This window comes from Haliaeetus albicilla, chromosome 2 (assembly GCF_947461875.1).
Source record: "Haliaeetus albicilla chromosome 2, bHalAlb1.1, whole genome shotgun sequence".
In the NCBI taxonomy this organism is placed as follows: Eukaryota; Metazoa; Chordata; class Aves; order Accipitriformes; family Accipitridae; genus Haliaeetus; species Haliaeetus albicilla.
Genome location: NC_091484.1, coordinates 18,452,775 through 18,463,168, shown reverse-complemented (window position 1 = coordinate 18,463,168; position 10,394 = coordinate 18,452,775). Strand labels below are relative to the sequence as shown.

General features: G+C 47.3%; 1 long non-coding RNA gene across 1 annotated transcript; it reads left to right on the top strand.

Annotated features, from left to right (window-relative positions):
- Positions 1-30: 30 nt before the first annotated feature.
- On the top strand, positions 31-9,945 carry LOC138690163 (uncharacterized). The gene is made up of 2 exons (XR_011328983.1): positions 31-513; positions 5,033-9,945. It is a non-coding gene; the product is annotated as an uncharacterized lncRNA (long non-coding RNA).
- Positions 9,946-10,394: the final 449 nt, after the last annotated feature.

The window sequence follows — 10,394 nt, the reverse complement described above, 5'->3', positions numbered from 1 at the left end:
GCGGGAGCGGCCGGGCCCGGCTGGAGGCGGGCCGGGGACACCAGCGCTGCTGTGCGGCGCGGCCGGGCCCGGGCGAGTGTCCCACCTTTCAGCCCCGAGCTGCCCCTTTCCGCTCACTGTTGCGCTCCCTCGCCTGCCTGGGCATGTGGCCTGCCCCAGCGCCGGGGCGGGCCGGGCTGTAGGTCTGGTCGGGGCCCTGCGCTTCCCACTGCTGCACATCGTCCTCCCGCCTCTGCCGAGAGCCTGGCTCCGTCTCCTCCTGGCTGGCTTCCCAGCAGGCGGCTGTGCTGCCCCACAAAGGCATCTTGTGTGCCGTCACGGAGCAGGCCCTGGTGCCTCGGCCTTGCCTCCGAGCCGGCGCTCCAGCACCAGAGCGTCGTGGCGGCCTTGCGCTGAACTCGGACAGGACTGCTGCAAGGGATTCCTCCTCCTCCTCTTCCTCAGCTGCAGGACACCGCACGTGTCCCTGAGTTTCATCAGGCTCCTTTTGGCCCATTTCTCCAGCCTGTGGAGGTGAGGTGCCTCTGGATGGCAGCTCTGCCCCTGAGCGTGAACTGCTCGCACACTGCATTCACTTCTTCACTCGCTGCCCAACTGGAGCAGAGCCTGGCAGGCTGAGCCCAGCGCTACACTCAGAAGTGGAAGCTCCGTGGCTTCTGGGCAGCTGTTTGGAAAGTCCCTCAGACTGTTCTTTATTTCATCAGGTGTATATGTACCCCTGTAGTCTTTGCCTGCATGTAGCTGCCACCACCCTTTTGGCTATGGTTGGAGTTACACAGCTGTTGCTGATGGCAGTGAGTGCCGGTGGCCTTGTATGGTTTCAGCAGGCTCTTGGCAAACTGATACTGTCAGTCCATGTAGTTTCAACAGGACCATCAGTCTCCAGAGCTTACGAGTTCTTGGGAGACTTTCACACACTACCTTCCCAGCACATGCTTTCCTGCTGTTTTCCGATAACTGTTCCTCCATCCACATCCCCAGATACCTATACAGCCCATTCACACAAACTCTTACAAAAGCACCCTTTACAACACTTCCTCTGGGGTGGAGACAAATGGAAGGAAGACCCGGTAGTCTCTTAAAAAATTGAGGGACAGAATGAAAACAGGCGTTGCACAACACTTACTTTCATGTAAGAAACTGATAGGATTTGCTGACTCTACTGGGGTTGCCACTTCAAAGAGCTGGATAATGTCCAAGCCACAACATTTACATTGGATTTATGCAGCTTCAGAGCCATAGCGTAGACTTGCACCCACCTGCAGAAATGGAGAAAGGCTGAGTGCCAGTGGGACATGGTCCCTAAAGGCCCAGATGGCACAGCTTATACTCTCCCCAGGACTGGAGAGACTGGTGGGTTTAAATGGTAAATCACATGCACTTTCTGCACCAAGACCATAGCTACTTAGAACAGCATTAATCCCTTCGTGCTACAAAACCAGCTTCAGATGGCCCAAGGAGTGTGTCCTACTGTGCTCACTCCCTTGCCAGGGTGAGGCAGCTTATCTGTTCAGCTGCTGCCTTTGCAGGGCTTTCCTCAAATGTGGTCCTATGCACTGCCACAGAACAGCAAATCTGGTCCTGAAGCAATAAGGGGAGCTTCAGTGTTCAGTCCATCATGTGGCAACGCTTCTGCTCTCAGGCCACTGGCATGAAGGTGCTGATTGTGGTGGTGAAACTGATTTCCTATTGGCATGGGCACTAGCTGGTTGTGGAACTTGATGGCCCCAGGACTGACTGGGCTTGTCACATACTCTGATTAATCAGAGTGGATTTATTCAAGTTAATTTATTGTGCAGGCATCTGTAAATAAGAAGCCAGAAATGCTGATTCTTCTTATTTGCAGCTGTTAACAATGCTCTCTTGAGTTTTCTGATCAGAAGTGCTTTTTTTCCAACACTGGTTGCTCTCCAAGTGACAGCTCTGATCCAATGTAATTGACAGCAGTTGCCTGAGAGTGCTACTTTGTTGAATAATTGGAACACAGTTGTGTGGTTAAAGCTGCCATGCTCAGAGATGCTAATTTTGCTAGTCTGATCTGTGCCATATGCTTTCCAGCACCATCTGATGCAGCACAGCGAAATGGAAGCTCTGGGGAAATTCAGATAACCTCCAGGGGCACCAGGAATCAGATGTGAAATCATGCCACTCCAGTTGTTCTGTGTTTAATTGGAGTGCAAAAGCCAACTAAAAAGAAAGGTCAAAAGAATAATTCATTACAAATGCAGCAGTTATTTCTGGAGCATAGGTTTGCTCAAATGTTTCTCCAGTAGGTGATCCTGGGGCTAGCAACAGAGTGAAGTTCATAAGCGAAGTTCACATGTTCAGCCCCCCCAAAGCATCAAATGTGTAAGGCAAATATGAGTGGTTAAACCAGTGCTAGAGTCTTGGTGTCTGTCTACAGACAGACACTAATTTGGGGGGCTAGACCTGGGTCTTTTGTCTGGCAGTAACTTGGTTCATGCAACAAATTGTTTTTTTTCAAGCAGAGGCATAAACCTGATCTCCTGTGTCCTGGTGTTTACCCCAAGCTGATGGTAGTTTTTGCAGCACTGGGGTTTTTAAGTGCTATCCTTTCTTCGTGAAATTCTGTGCTATGTAAGTGAACTGGTACTAACATGCACAGAGGGCTTCGTATACTGAAGCATGGGAGCAGTTTAACCATCTGAAGTTTGAGTATCTCCTACTGTGATACCACCAGTAGTACTGCAGTGGGACAGTGAAGTGATTGTTGGACTACACAGGTAGTGGCAAATGCAGCCCTGAAGGGGACTTACTCTCACTGCCTACCCCAAAGCCTCCAGCTTTTGTTGCCTAACAAAAAAGTGCAGATCTAGATGGAGCCAAAAAGGCAACTGAGAGCTGCTGTTGGAAGTTTCTTTGCTTCATTGATTGCATTGCCTATGTGGGGCACCCACACTGATAATTTAGGTGATGAATACAACCTGGTGATGTTGCATCACAGAACTTTCATAAAACTCTCTGTTTAAGACTGAGCCAATTCAGGGATGATTCATCTTTGTTCCTGCAAACAGATGCTGGTTTGGGCACTTTTTGTGTGCCCTGTTGGAATTACGCAATGGTGTCATTTTTCTGGGTAAACAAGCCACTCCTTTTCTAGCTTCATTGTACAAAACAGGTGTTCTGATTCTTCAGACACCCTACAGTCCTTCCTGGCAGGTCTTCCAATCTAATCCAATCTCTTTGTACTTGGGACACTACAACTATATGTATTATTCTAACTGTGATCTCATCAGGGCCCTGTGCAATGGCGTTCATAGTTCAGAGATGCTTCCTTTTCCTGTGGGATCTATTCCACCCCATCCCCATGTCCCAGAGGGAAAATTTTCACCCACCATTTATTTTGGCCAAGCTGTCGTGTTTTATTTCCTTACAGTCAACCACTTCAGTGCTACATTGTGCTGTCTTCTGCCTTTCCTACCACAGACCTTACATAGCAATAGTTGCAATGTAGTCATTACTGTTCCTCAGTGGTTTTGGTTTTCCTGTGAAGTCCACTTTTATGTACTCTATCTTACATACCAGGATCCTTTATTAATAAAAGACTTCAGTTGCTTTTACCTCTTCTTTTCCAAGTTGTCTCCTGTTGGAGTTTATTGGTTAGAACACCTGCCAGCTTTTGGTTGTGCCAATGAGAAAATACCCACCTCCCAATTCATATGCATTTCATGTGTGGGCTTCATGAGTTCTCATTACTTCTTTTCTTTGGCATTCCTGGGTAAAAACTGCTGTTAAGTTGAAGTGTATTGCTGTTTTTATAAATTGCTGGGAGAAAGGTACTTGCCTTTTATTTACTACTTTATTTACTGCTTGGAAAACAACAGGCTGGAATAGCAGTACTGTGTCTTCCAGTCTTTCTGCTGCTGGTTGACAGAAGACAACATGAACTTTATGGTCTTTTGTGGAGGTGAGCAGCAGTCTGTATCAAAAATGGAGTCTGAGTGATCAGCTCTTCTTCTTTGGCTTCAGAGAGAGGAGTGAATAAATTGCACTTCGGATTTCTCTGAGTGGCTTCATATGCTAGGAACTTCCTTTACATGAAAGACAGATCTCTTTGTTAAGAGAGGAAATCAGCTTTTATCAGCCCCCAGAAAGATGATATTTCTGGTGCCACACTGAACATTTTCCAGAGTGAGTTTTAAATGGCAACATTTAAAAATTAAAATACCCCCAAAGGAAAGCTGTAATTCCTGCCAGCTAACTTAAGCCAACTAATCATCTAGTGGAAGCTCATCATCTGCACGAGGGAGAAATGGGCCTGTCCAGAGAGCTAAAAACTTACTTCAGACATCTTTCCTAGGTGGGGAAAGGCCAAGCTGGTTACATGAACTGAACACCAAAACTCTGGACAGCTGAAGTTAGGCAAGATGAATCTAAAGGGTCTTACAAACAGCACTGTTCAGCTTTTGGGCATTGTCTAAACAGAGCATTATGAACTACTCACCTTGACAGGAGTAGCTTTAAAAATGGGCTGTCTCATCTGCTGGTGTTGACTTTGCCATCATTTCACTCAGCCTGCTCAGGGCTGCACCACCTGGGCATGTGATCAGCTCCCAATAATAATATTGTGATGGACCTGGCACCCTTCTTCTGGGAAGGTCCCTGGTTAAAATCCCTTGCTGGGTTGCATTGATTGTTCATATCAGACTTGTGAAGGTTTATGGTTTTGGTTGTTGGTTTCACTTCTCATCCTAGTAGCTGCCTGACAGAGTCATCTGCTTTGCACCTTTCTTGGCAAGTCAGAGCAAAGACCAGAGGGTAAATATGGTCTTGCAGACCAGTGGGTGTTTTAGGTCTTTTTTATATGATGAGAAGCTCTTCAGGTCTGATGAGTTCATAGGTCACAGGTTTAACGGTTCAGAGTACTTCTGTACCAGTATTTCAGCAGTGCTTTACTTTTCCACAGTATTGCTCATTCGGAGGGTTTGAGAACGGTCTGCAACACCCACTGGCCGAGCAGCTAAGGGCTACATATACAGTTTGTAACAACCTGCATTATGATCTGTTACAGGTACTGTGCTTACCAAGGCCACAGACCCATGTGCAGAGACCCCCACTGTTGTGGAAGTGCATGCACCAGCTGGTCTAAAGAAAAGGAGAAGCAGAAAGGAGGAGAGGAGGCAACATACAGGATGTGTGCACTGCCAAGCTGAGAGTACAGATATCCAAATCAACATGATTTTCTTCATTTGTGGGAATTCAGCGAAAGAATTGAAGCCAACAGGGTGTGACAGATGGAAAAGCAATTGTTAAAACTAGGTGTGCTTTTTCCTTTGCCTTGTTCATGCGACATGAGAAATGGGAACAGGCAGATGAGGGAACTCAGTGCACGTGGAAGCTTGTCAGCTTTTCCCAGTTAGATCTAACCCAACTTGTTTACCTCCATCTGGGATCTGCCATACAATCAGATGGGAAAGAAGTGAAAAGGGAGCTATCTGTGCATTACTAAGACTCTTTGCAAACCAGCCCTTGCCCAGGTCACTCCCCTCCACTCTCCTCTGTATTTCTCTTCTGTTCTCACTTGATCATTTCCAGGGTGCTTTGCTAGTTGCAGGAGCAGTGTCTTCTCCCCTACCAGACCCGTGCCATGGTACTTAGTTCACCTTTTCCAACTGCAGTAATATGCTGGAGCATAAACGTCCCCACTGCAGGGGTAGGGTGTTTGCTGCTGTCAGCAAGGTTTGGATGAATTATTTGTAGTTGTTCAGTCTCTTCTCAGCTTTTGGGAACAGTCAAGCCAGAAGGAAATCCTTAAGTGTTGGGAAAGGGAATGCAAGTGTTTAAAATTTGGATGTTTGCTGCAATGGTTGTCTGCAACATTAACTGGTGAGGCTGGTGGCTTATGCCAGTGACACTGGAGCACTGCCTTCCTGGAGAGGTGTTTTCATGGAAAGCTGCCCAAGAACCATGTACTTCAGCAGTGACCTGTCACAGAGGCAGGGGACAACATGTGAGCTGTTACAGAAAGCAGTGCATTGGACTGAGTCCAGAGCAGCTGGCTCTATGCTTCCAGGCTGCGTGTCTGGAGCAGTGTCACATCCTCTGTTTTGTGCAGAGCCATCCAAGGCCTTGAGCAATAGGTAATTGGTCTAGATACAGTCTATATGACTGCTGCTCCAGAGGTTGTGTGAATGTAGAGTCATTCAAACAACTACATTTGCACAGAAATCCCAGGAATTAAAGATTTTCTCTTAAACAACCAGTGTAAAACTGCTGACGCCACAAACCTCGCTTCTTTTGTCTCCCTTAGCTAGCAAAGATCTCACTATGCAGGGGCCCATTTTACATAGCACCTGTCAAATCCTTCATTTAACCTCAGCCTCAATCTTGAAGCCTAGAGGAAGGTAACAGGGGCAGGCCAGGGCTCCTAAAACAGCAGTGGGGATACTGAGCATTCCCCACTGAATCTTGTGGTTCAGGAAAAAAAGGTGGATACTTTTCTAGTGGGGAATTTCAGTGGCAAAGGTATCACATTATCAAGACATTCACACATTGTCTGGGCTGGGGGAGTATGGTTAGCAGTGAGATACCCATCTGTGAAATGGAATTATTTCTGTCTCCCCTTCTTTGCATGGAGGCACTAAGAAGTTAATAAAGATGGTATGAAGCTTTTCTACCTCCAGCTGCCCACCAGTTAATGATGTAAGTCCAGATCATCTACTCACCAGTCAATAGATCAGAACCATAAAACCACCTTCCCTGATTAGTCCTTCAAAGACTGAAGAGGCTCAGGCTCTGCAAATTCTTGGACTGCAGACAAAAATAAAAGCAACTTAAATTTTGTGATCCAGTCTTGACAAAGCTGTATTTGGAACAAGGCGTGGTTAATATGTCATTGCCATAATAACAACCTGGAGCTGAGACCGGCTGAAGCACTCAATACAGAGGGATTAGTCCAAACACAACCACCACATGCCATCAGGAGCTTGAAATTCATAGCGAATCTAGCCAAGGACAGCTCAAAACCTTTCTTTCAAGATTTAAGACAAATTCTGTCTAGAACTCCCTGTTCAGAGAGGAGCGAAGAGCTGAGCTGCCTCAAGACACACAACATCTTCTTGTCATTTAAAAAAAAAAAAAAGAAAATCAAATATTTAAAAAGGAATAAAAGGAGTATGACTGCTGTGGATGTAGGTGACTGTGGAAGCCAGCAATGAGGCCGTTGGAGAAGCTTTTCAGCAAAGCAGGGAGGGTCAGTGCAATCCCTGCCCCATCATCACCAGAGGACCCTCACTCTTGGAGCCAGAAGCACTGCAGCAACTGAGCCGATCTTGATTAGAAAATGACCTTTCAAGAGCTCTCTGGGGTTCACAACTTCCATGATTAACTGTCACTTCAGCATTTTTTTAGGTTGCTGCTCTAATTGTTGTATCTAGATAGGCCCTGAAGCTGTTAATGCTTTCTACGGGTGGTGGGATTACACATTTGGACACAACATCAGTTGCATCCTGGTGGCAGATTAACTGGCCTAATGAAACAGTAATGAAACATGTTGCTATTGATTTCCTCCCCTCTTCCTTGCTGAGGGCAATCACTTTGTCTTTGCTCTGCTAAGTATATTCAGCATTTGACTTCTGCATATCTCTGTGATTTTAACACATCAAAGAGCCTAAGCAATTTTAATGTGGCAGCAAATTTACAGCCAGGTCTGCAGTATTCTACACAATATTTTTGCAACTGAATAGACTTGTGGATCTTCTAGATTCACTCATTTATAACAAACACATGGGTTTTGTTCTGATGAAGTAGAACATTGGCTTTCAAGTCCTTTATACCAAAAGGTTGGGTCAGATCCAGGATCCTGAGGACACCGGCTGAGCATTCACAGCTGGCAGCCCCATTTCCATCCTCCTTTTCAAGCAAAAGAAAACCAGGCAGGTCTGTAACAGCTGGAGCAATGACAGAATGGAAAGGCAAAGTGTGTTATGAAAAGCAGCTCTGTATATCACACTGTCTTATTGGCCACGTTTTCCTCTATGGGAGGCCAGTGGGACAACATGGTCTCGAAGGAAAACAGATCTGTGAGTTCATCTTGGGTCTGCCTCACCTGCCTCTGCAAAGAGCAGCGAGGGGGTACATTACCCAGCTCAGCACTGTCCCAGCCGAGGAGGAGCTGCTGGTGAGAGCCAGACAAGGAAAGTGGAGAAAAACAAAGCACACGCTTCCTTGGGCAGACTCCTTCCACCCACCTGGGAACCACCGGTCACCCATTGCCTTTGGGAGCAGGACTGTGGGTGCAGGGAATGCTGCTGCTCAGCATTGTGCCTTCCCCAAGCATCTCCTGCACCCCTCTCCTGTCCTTGCACAATTCTTGCCAACAGGCAGCTACAGTGGCAGCACACATTGTTCTTTTGACACACATGGCTTGTTCCTTTTGCTTCAGCCTTTGCTGCCAGTGTGATAAAGCAGTTGGTTTGTATGGTGGATGCTCCCTCTCCTTGTGTGATTACACAAGAGTATTAGTGTGTTTTAAGAAAAGAAAGTTGATTTTTGGCTGGCAGCTGCTGAACTGTACTGTGCCTTTGTGTGCTGCAGGGACTGCTAGAGCAGAGTGTTTTTCTCAGCCATTTCACTAGATTTATTTATTTTCAAGGCAAGTGTGTGTTTTCAGGCAAAAAGCAGATGCAGACAAGCCCTGTGAGCAGCCCTGCTCTGACCCAGGCACTGGGAACCCATTTCCACTACATCCCTGAGCAATGAATCCCCACCTCGCACCCCCTTCACCACTCATGCACTGTTCCTGGACTACTCAGGGACCAGCTTGCGCACCCAAGTTTCCAGTAGAGGGGTGAAAAAACAACCTGTGCCCCCCTGGCCCCCAGCCAACTGGGACCTCGGCCTCAGGAGGGTTTTGTGCAGAGGGATATGTATTGGTCCTACAGAGCACCTGAGCAGCCCTTCCCAGCTGCTGAGCTTTCCTGGAGCATCAGGTCCACCCGCAGACCTGTCCTCTCCCAGCATCAGCCTCTTGCACCCAATCCAGCCCCAGGGCACCGCAGTGGCAGTGTCTGAGGGTTTTTCCTGTCTTTCCCCAGGAACGTGGAAAAAAGGCACATGGTGTTGTATAGCACTATACACTATAGATGCCACAGAGATTTCCTATTATGTGGGCTATTGCAGATGGTTGAGGTGGCTGCAGGGCCATGGGAAGTAGAGTGGCCCTTGTATGCACCTGTGTCAAATCTTGCCAATCTTTTTGCACTGTAGAAGCTCAGTGTTGTTTTAAATCACTGAAGTACAAATTTAGATTCTGTTTTCCTTGGAAATAAAGGTGGCAGGATAGAGAATCCACCTCGTTGTGTGCAGTTTTAGTTACAGTGAACATATTTCTTGGTTTAAAGTCATGGAATTGCAAATTTGTCCTGTGACAAGTTTTCTGACCGTCCCTGCTGTGTAACAGAAGACAGCAGTGCTGTCCTTAGAGCAGGGAGCAGCCCTCACTTGGAAAGCCAATGCTAACCTGAAACCAGGTGAGAGTCTGGATCAATATTTTTCCAGCTAATCTTCTGAAGGGACAGGAGGGAATGGGCTAAATGACGACATAAATTGAAGTAAGGTGAATTGCAATCTCCTCCACAAAACATCAGCCAAATTTGTGGATGGCTTGATCCTGGTCCAAAACAATGCAGCAAACCCAATGCCAGCCCAGGGAAGTGCAGGCTTGTCACTTCCATCATTTGGTAACCCTGGATGACATCTAGAAGTACGCCTCTTCCTAATCCATTAATTCTGTGGATATTCATTTGTATAGAAGAAACACTGTTAGTTCCTGGGAGTTCCCCACAGAAAGTCAATTTAAGGGCTGATTGCTGGAAAGTGTCACGTTGCCACCTGGGGTTTCAGCTGCAATTGCAGGGATTAAGTCCAGCATGAGGAACAAAGTGGGCAACATGTAAAACCAGATTAAAGGAAAATTAAAGCATGGCTTACTCTCCAGTTGTATTTCCATGTTCACACTGGGTTGAACTGTTGGAGGGGCTACAAGGCTGTGGTGGAGGGGGCAGCTGGATGTGTGTGGTGGGGACTGGTCATTTGTAAGCTGGAGGTGGGACGGGCACAGGTGGAATGGGAAGGGCCTTGGTGCTGCTGTTGCCTGCAGGGTGCAGGGGAGCAAGGGCTGTAATGTCCACCTGCCCTCTGCTCCTCTGTCAGCTCCATGGTGGAGAGGACACTTCATGCATGCAAAGAGAAGCCTGCAGGGAAGGGACCTCTCTTGTTGCAAAAAGGATTTCGATATCTGGAGGGCGGTGAGACAGTGGACCAGGTTGCCCAGAGAAGCCGTGGCTGCCCCATCCCTGGAAGTGTTCAAGGTCAGGTTGGGTGGGGCTTTGTGCAACCTGATCTAGTGAAAGATGTCCCTGGCCACAGCAGGG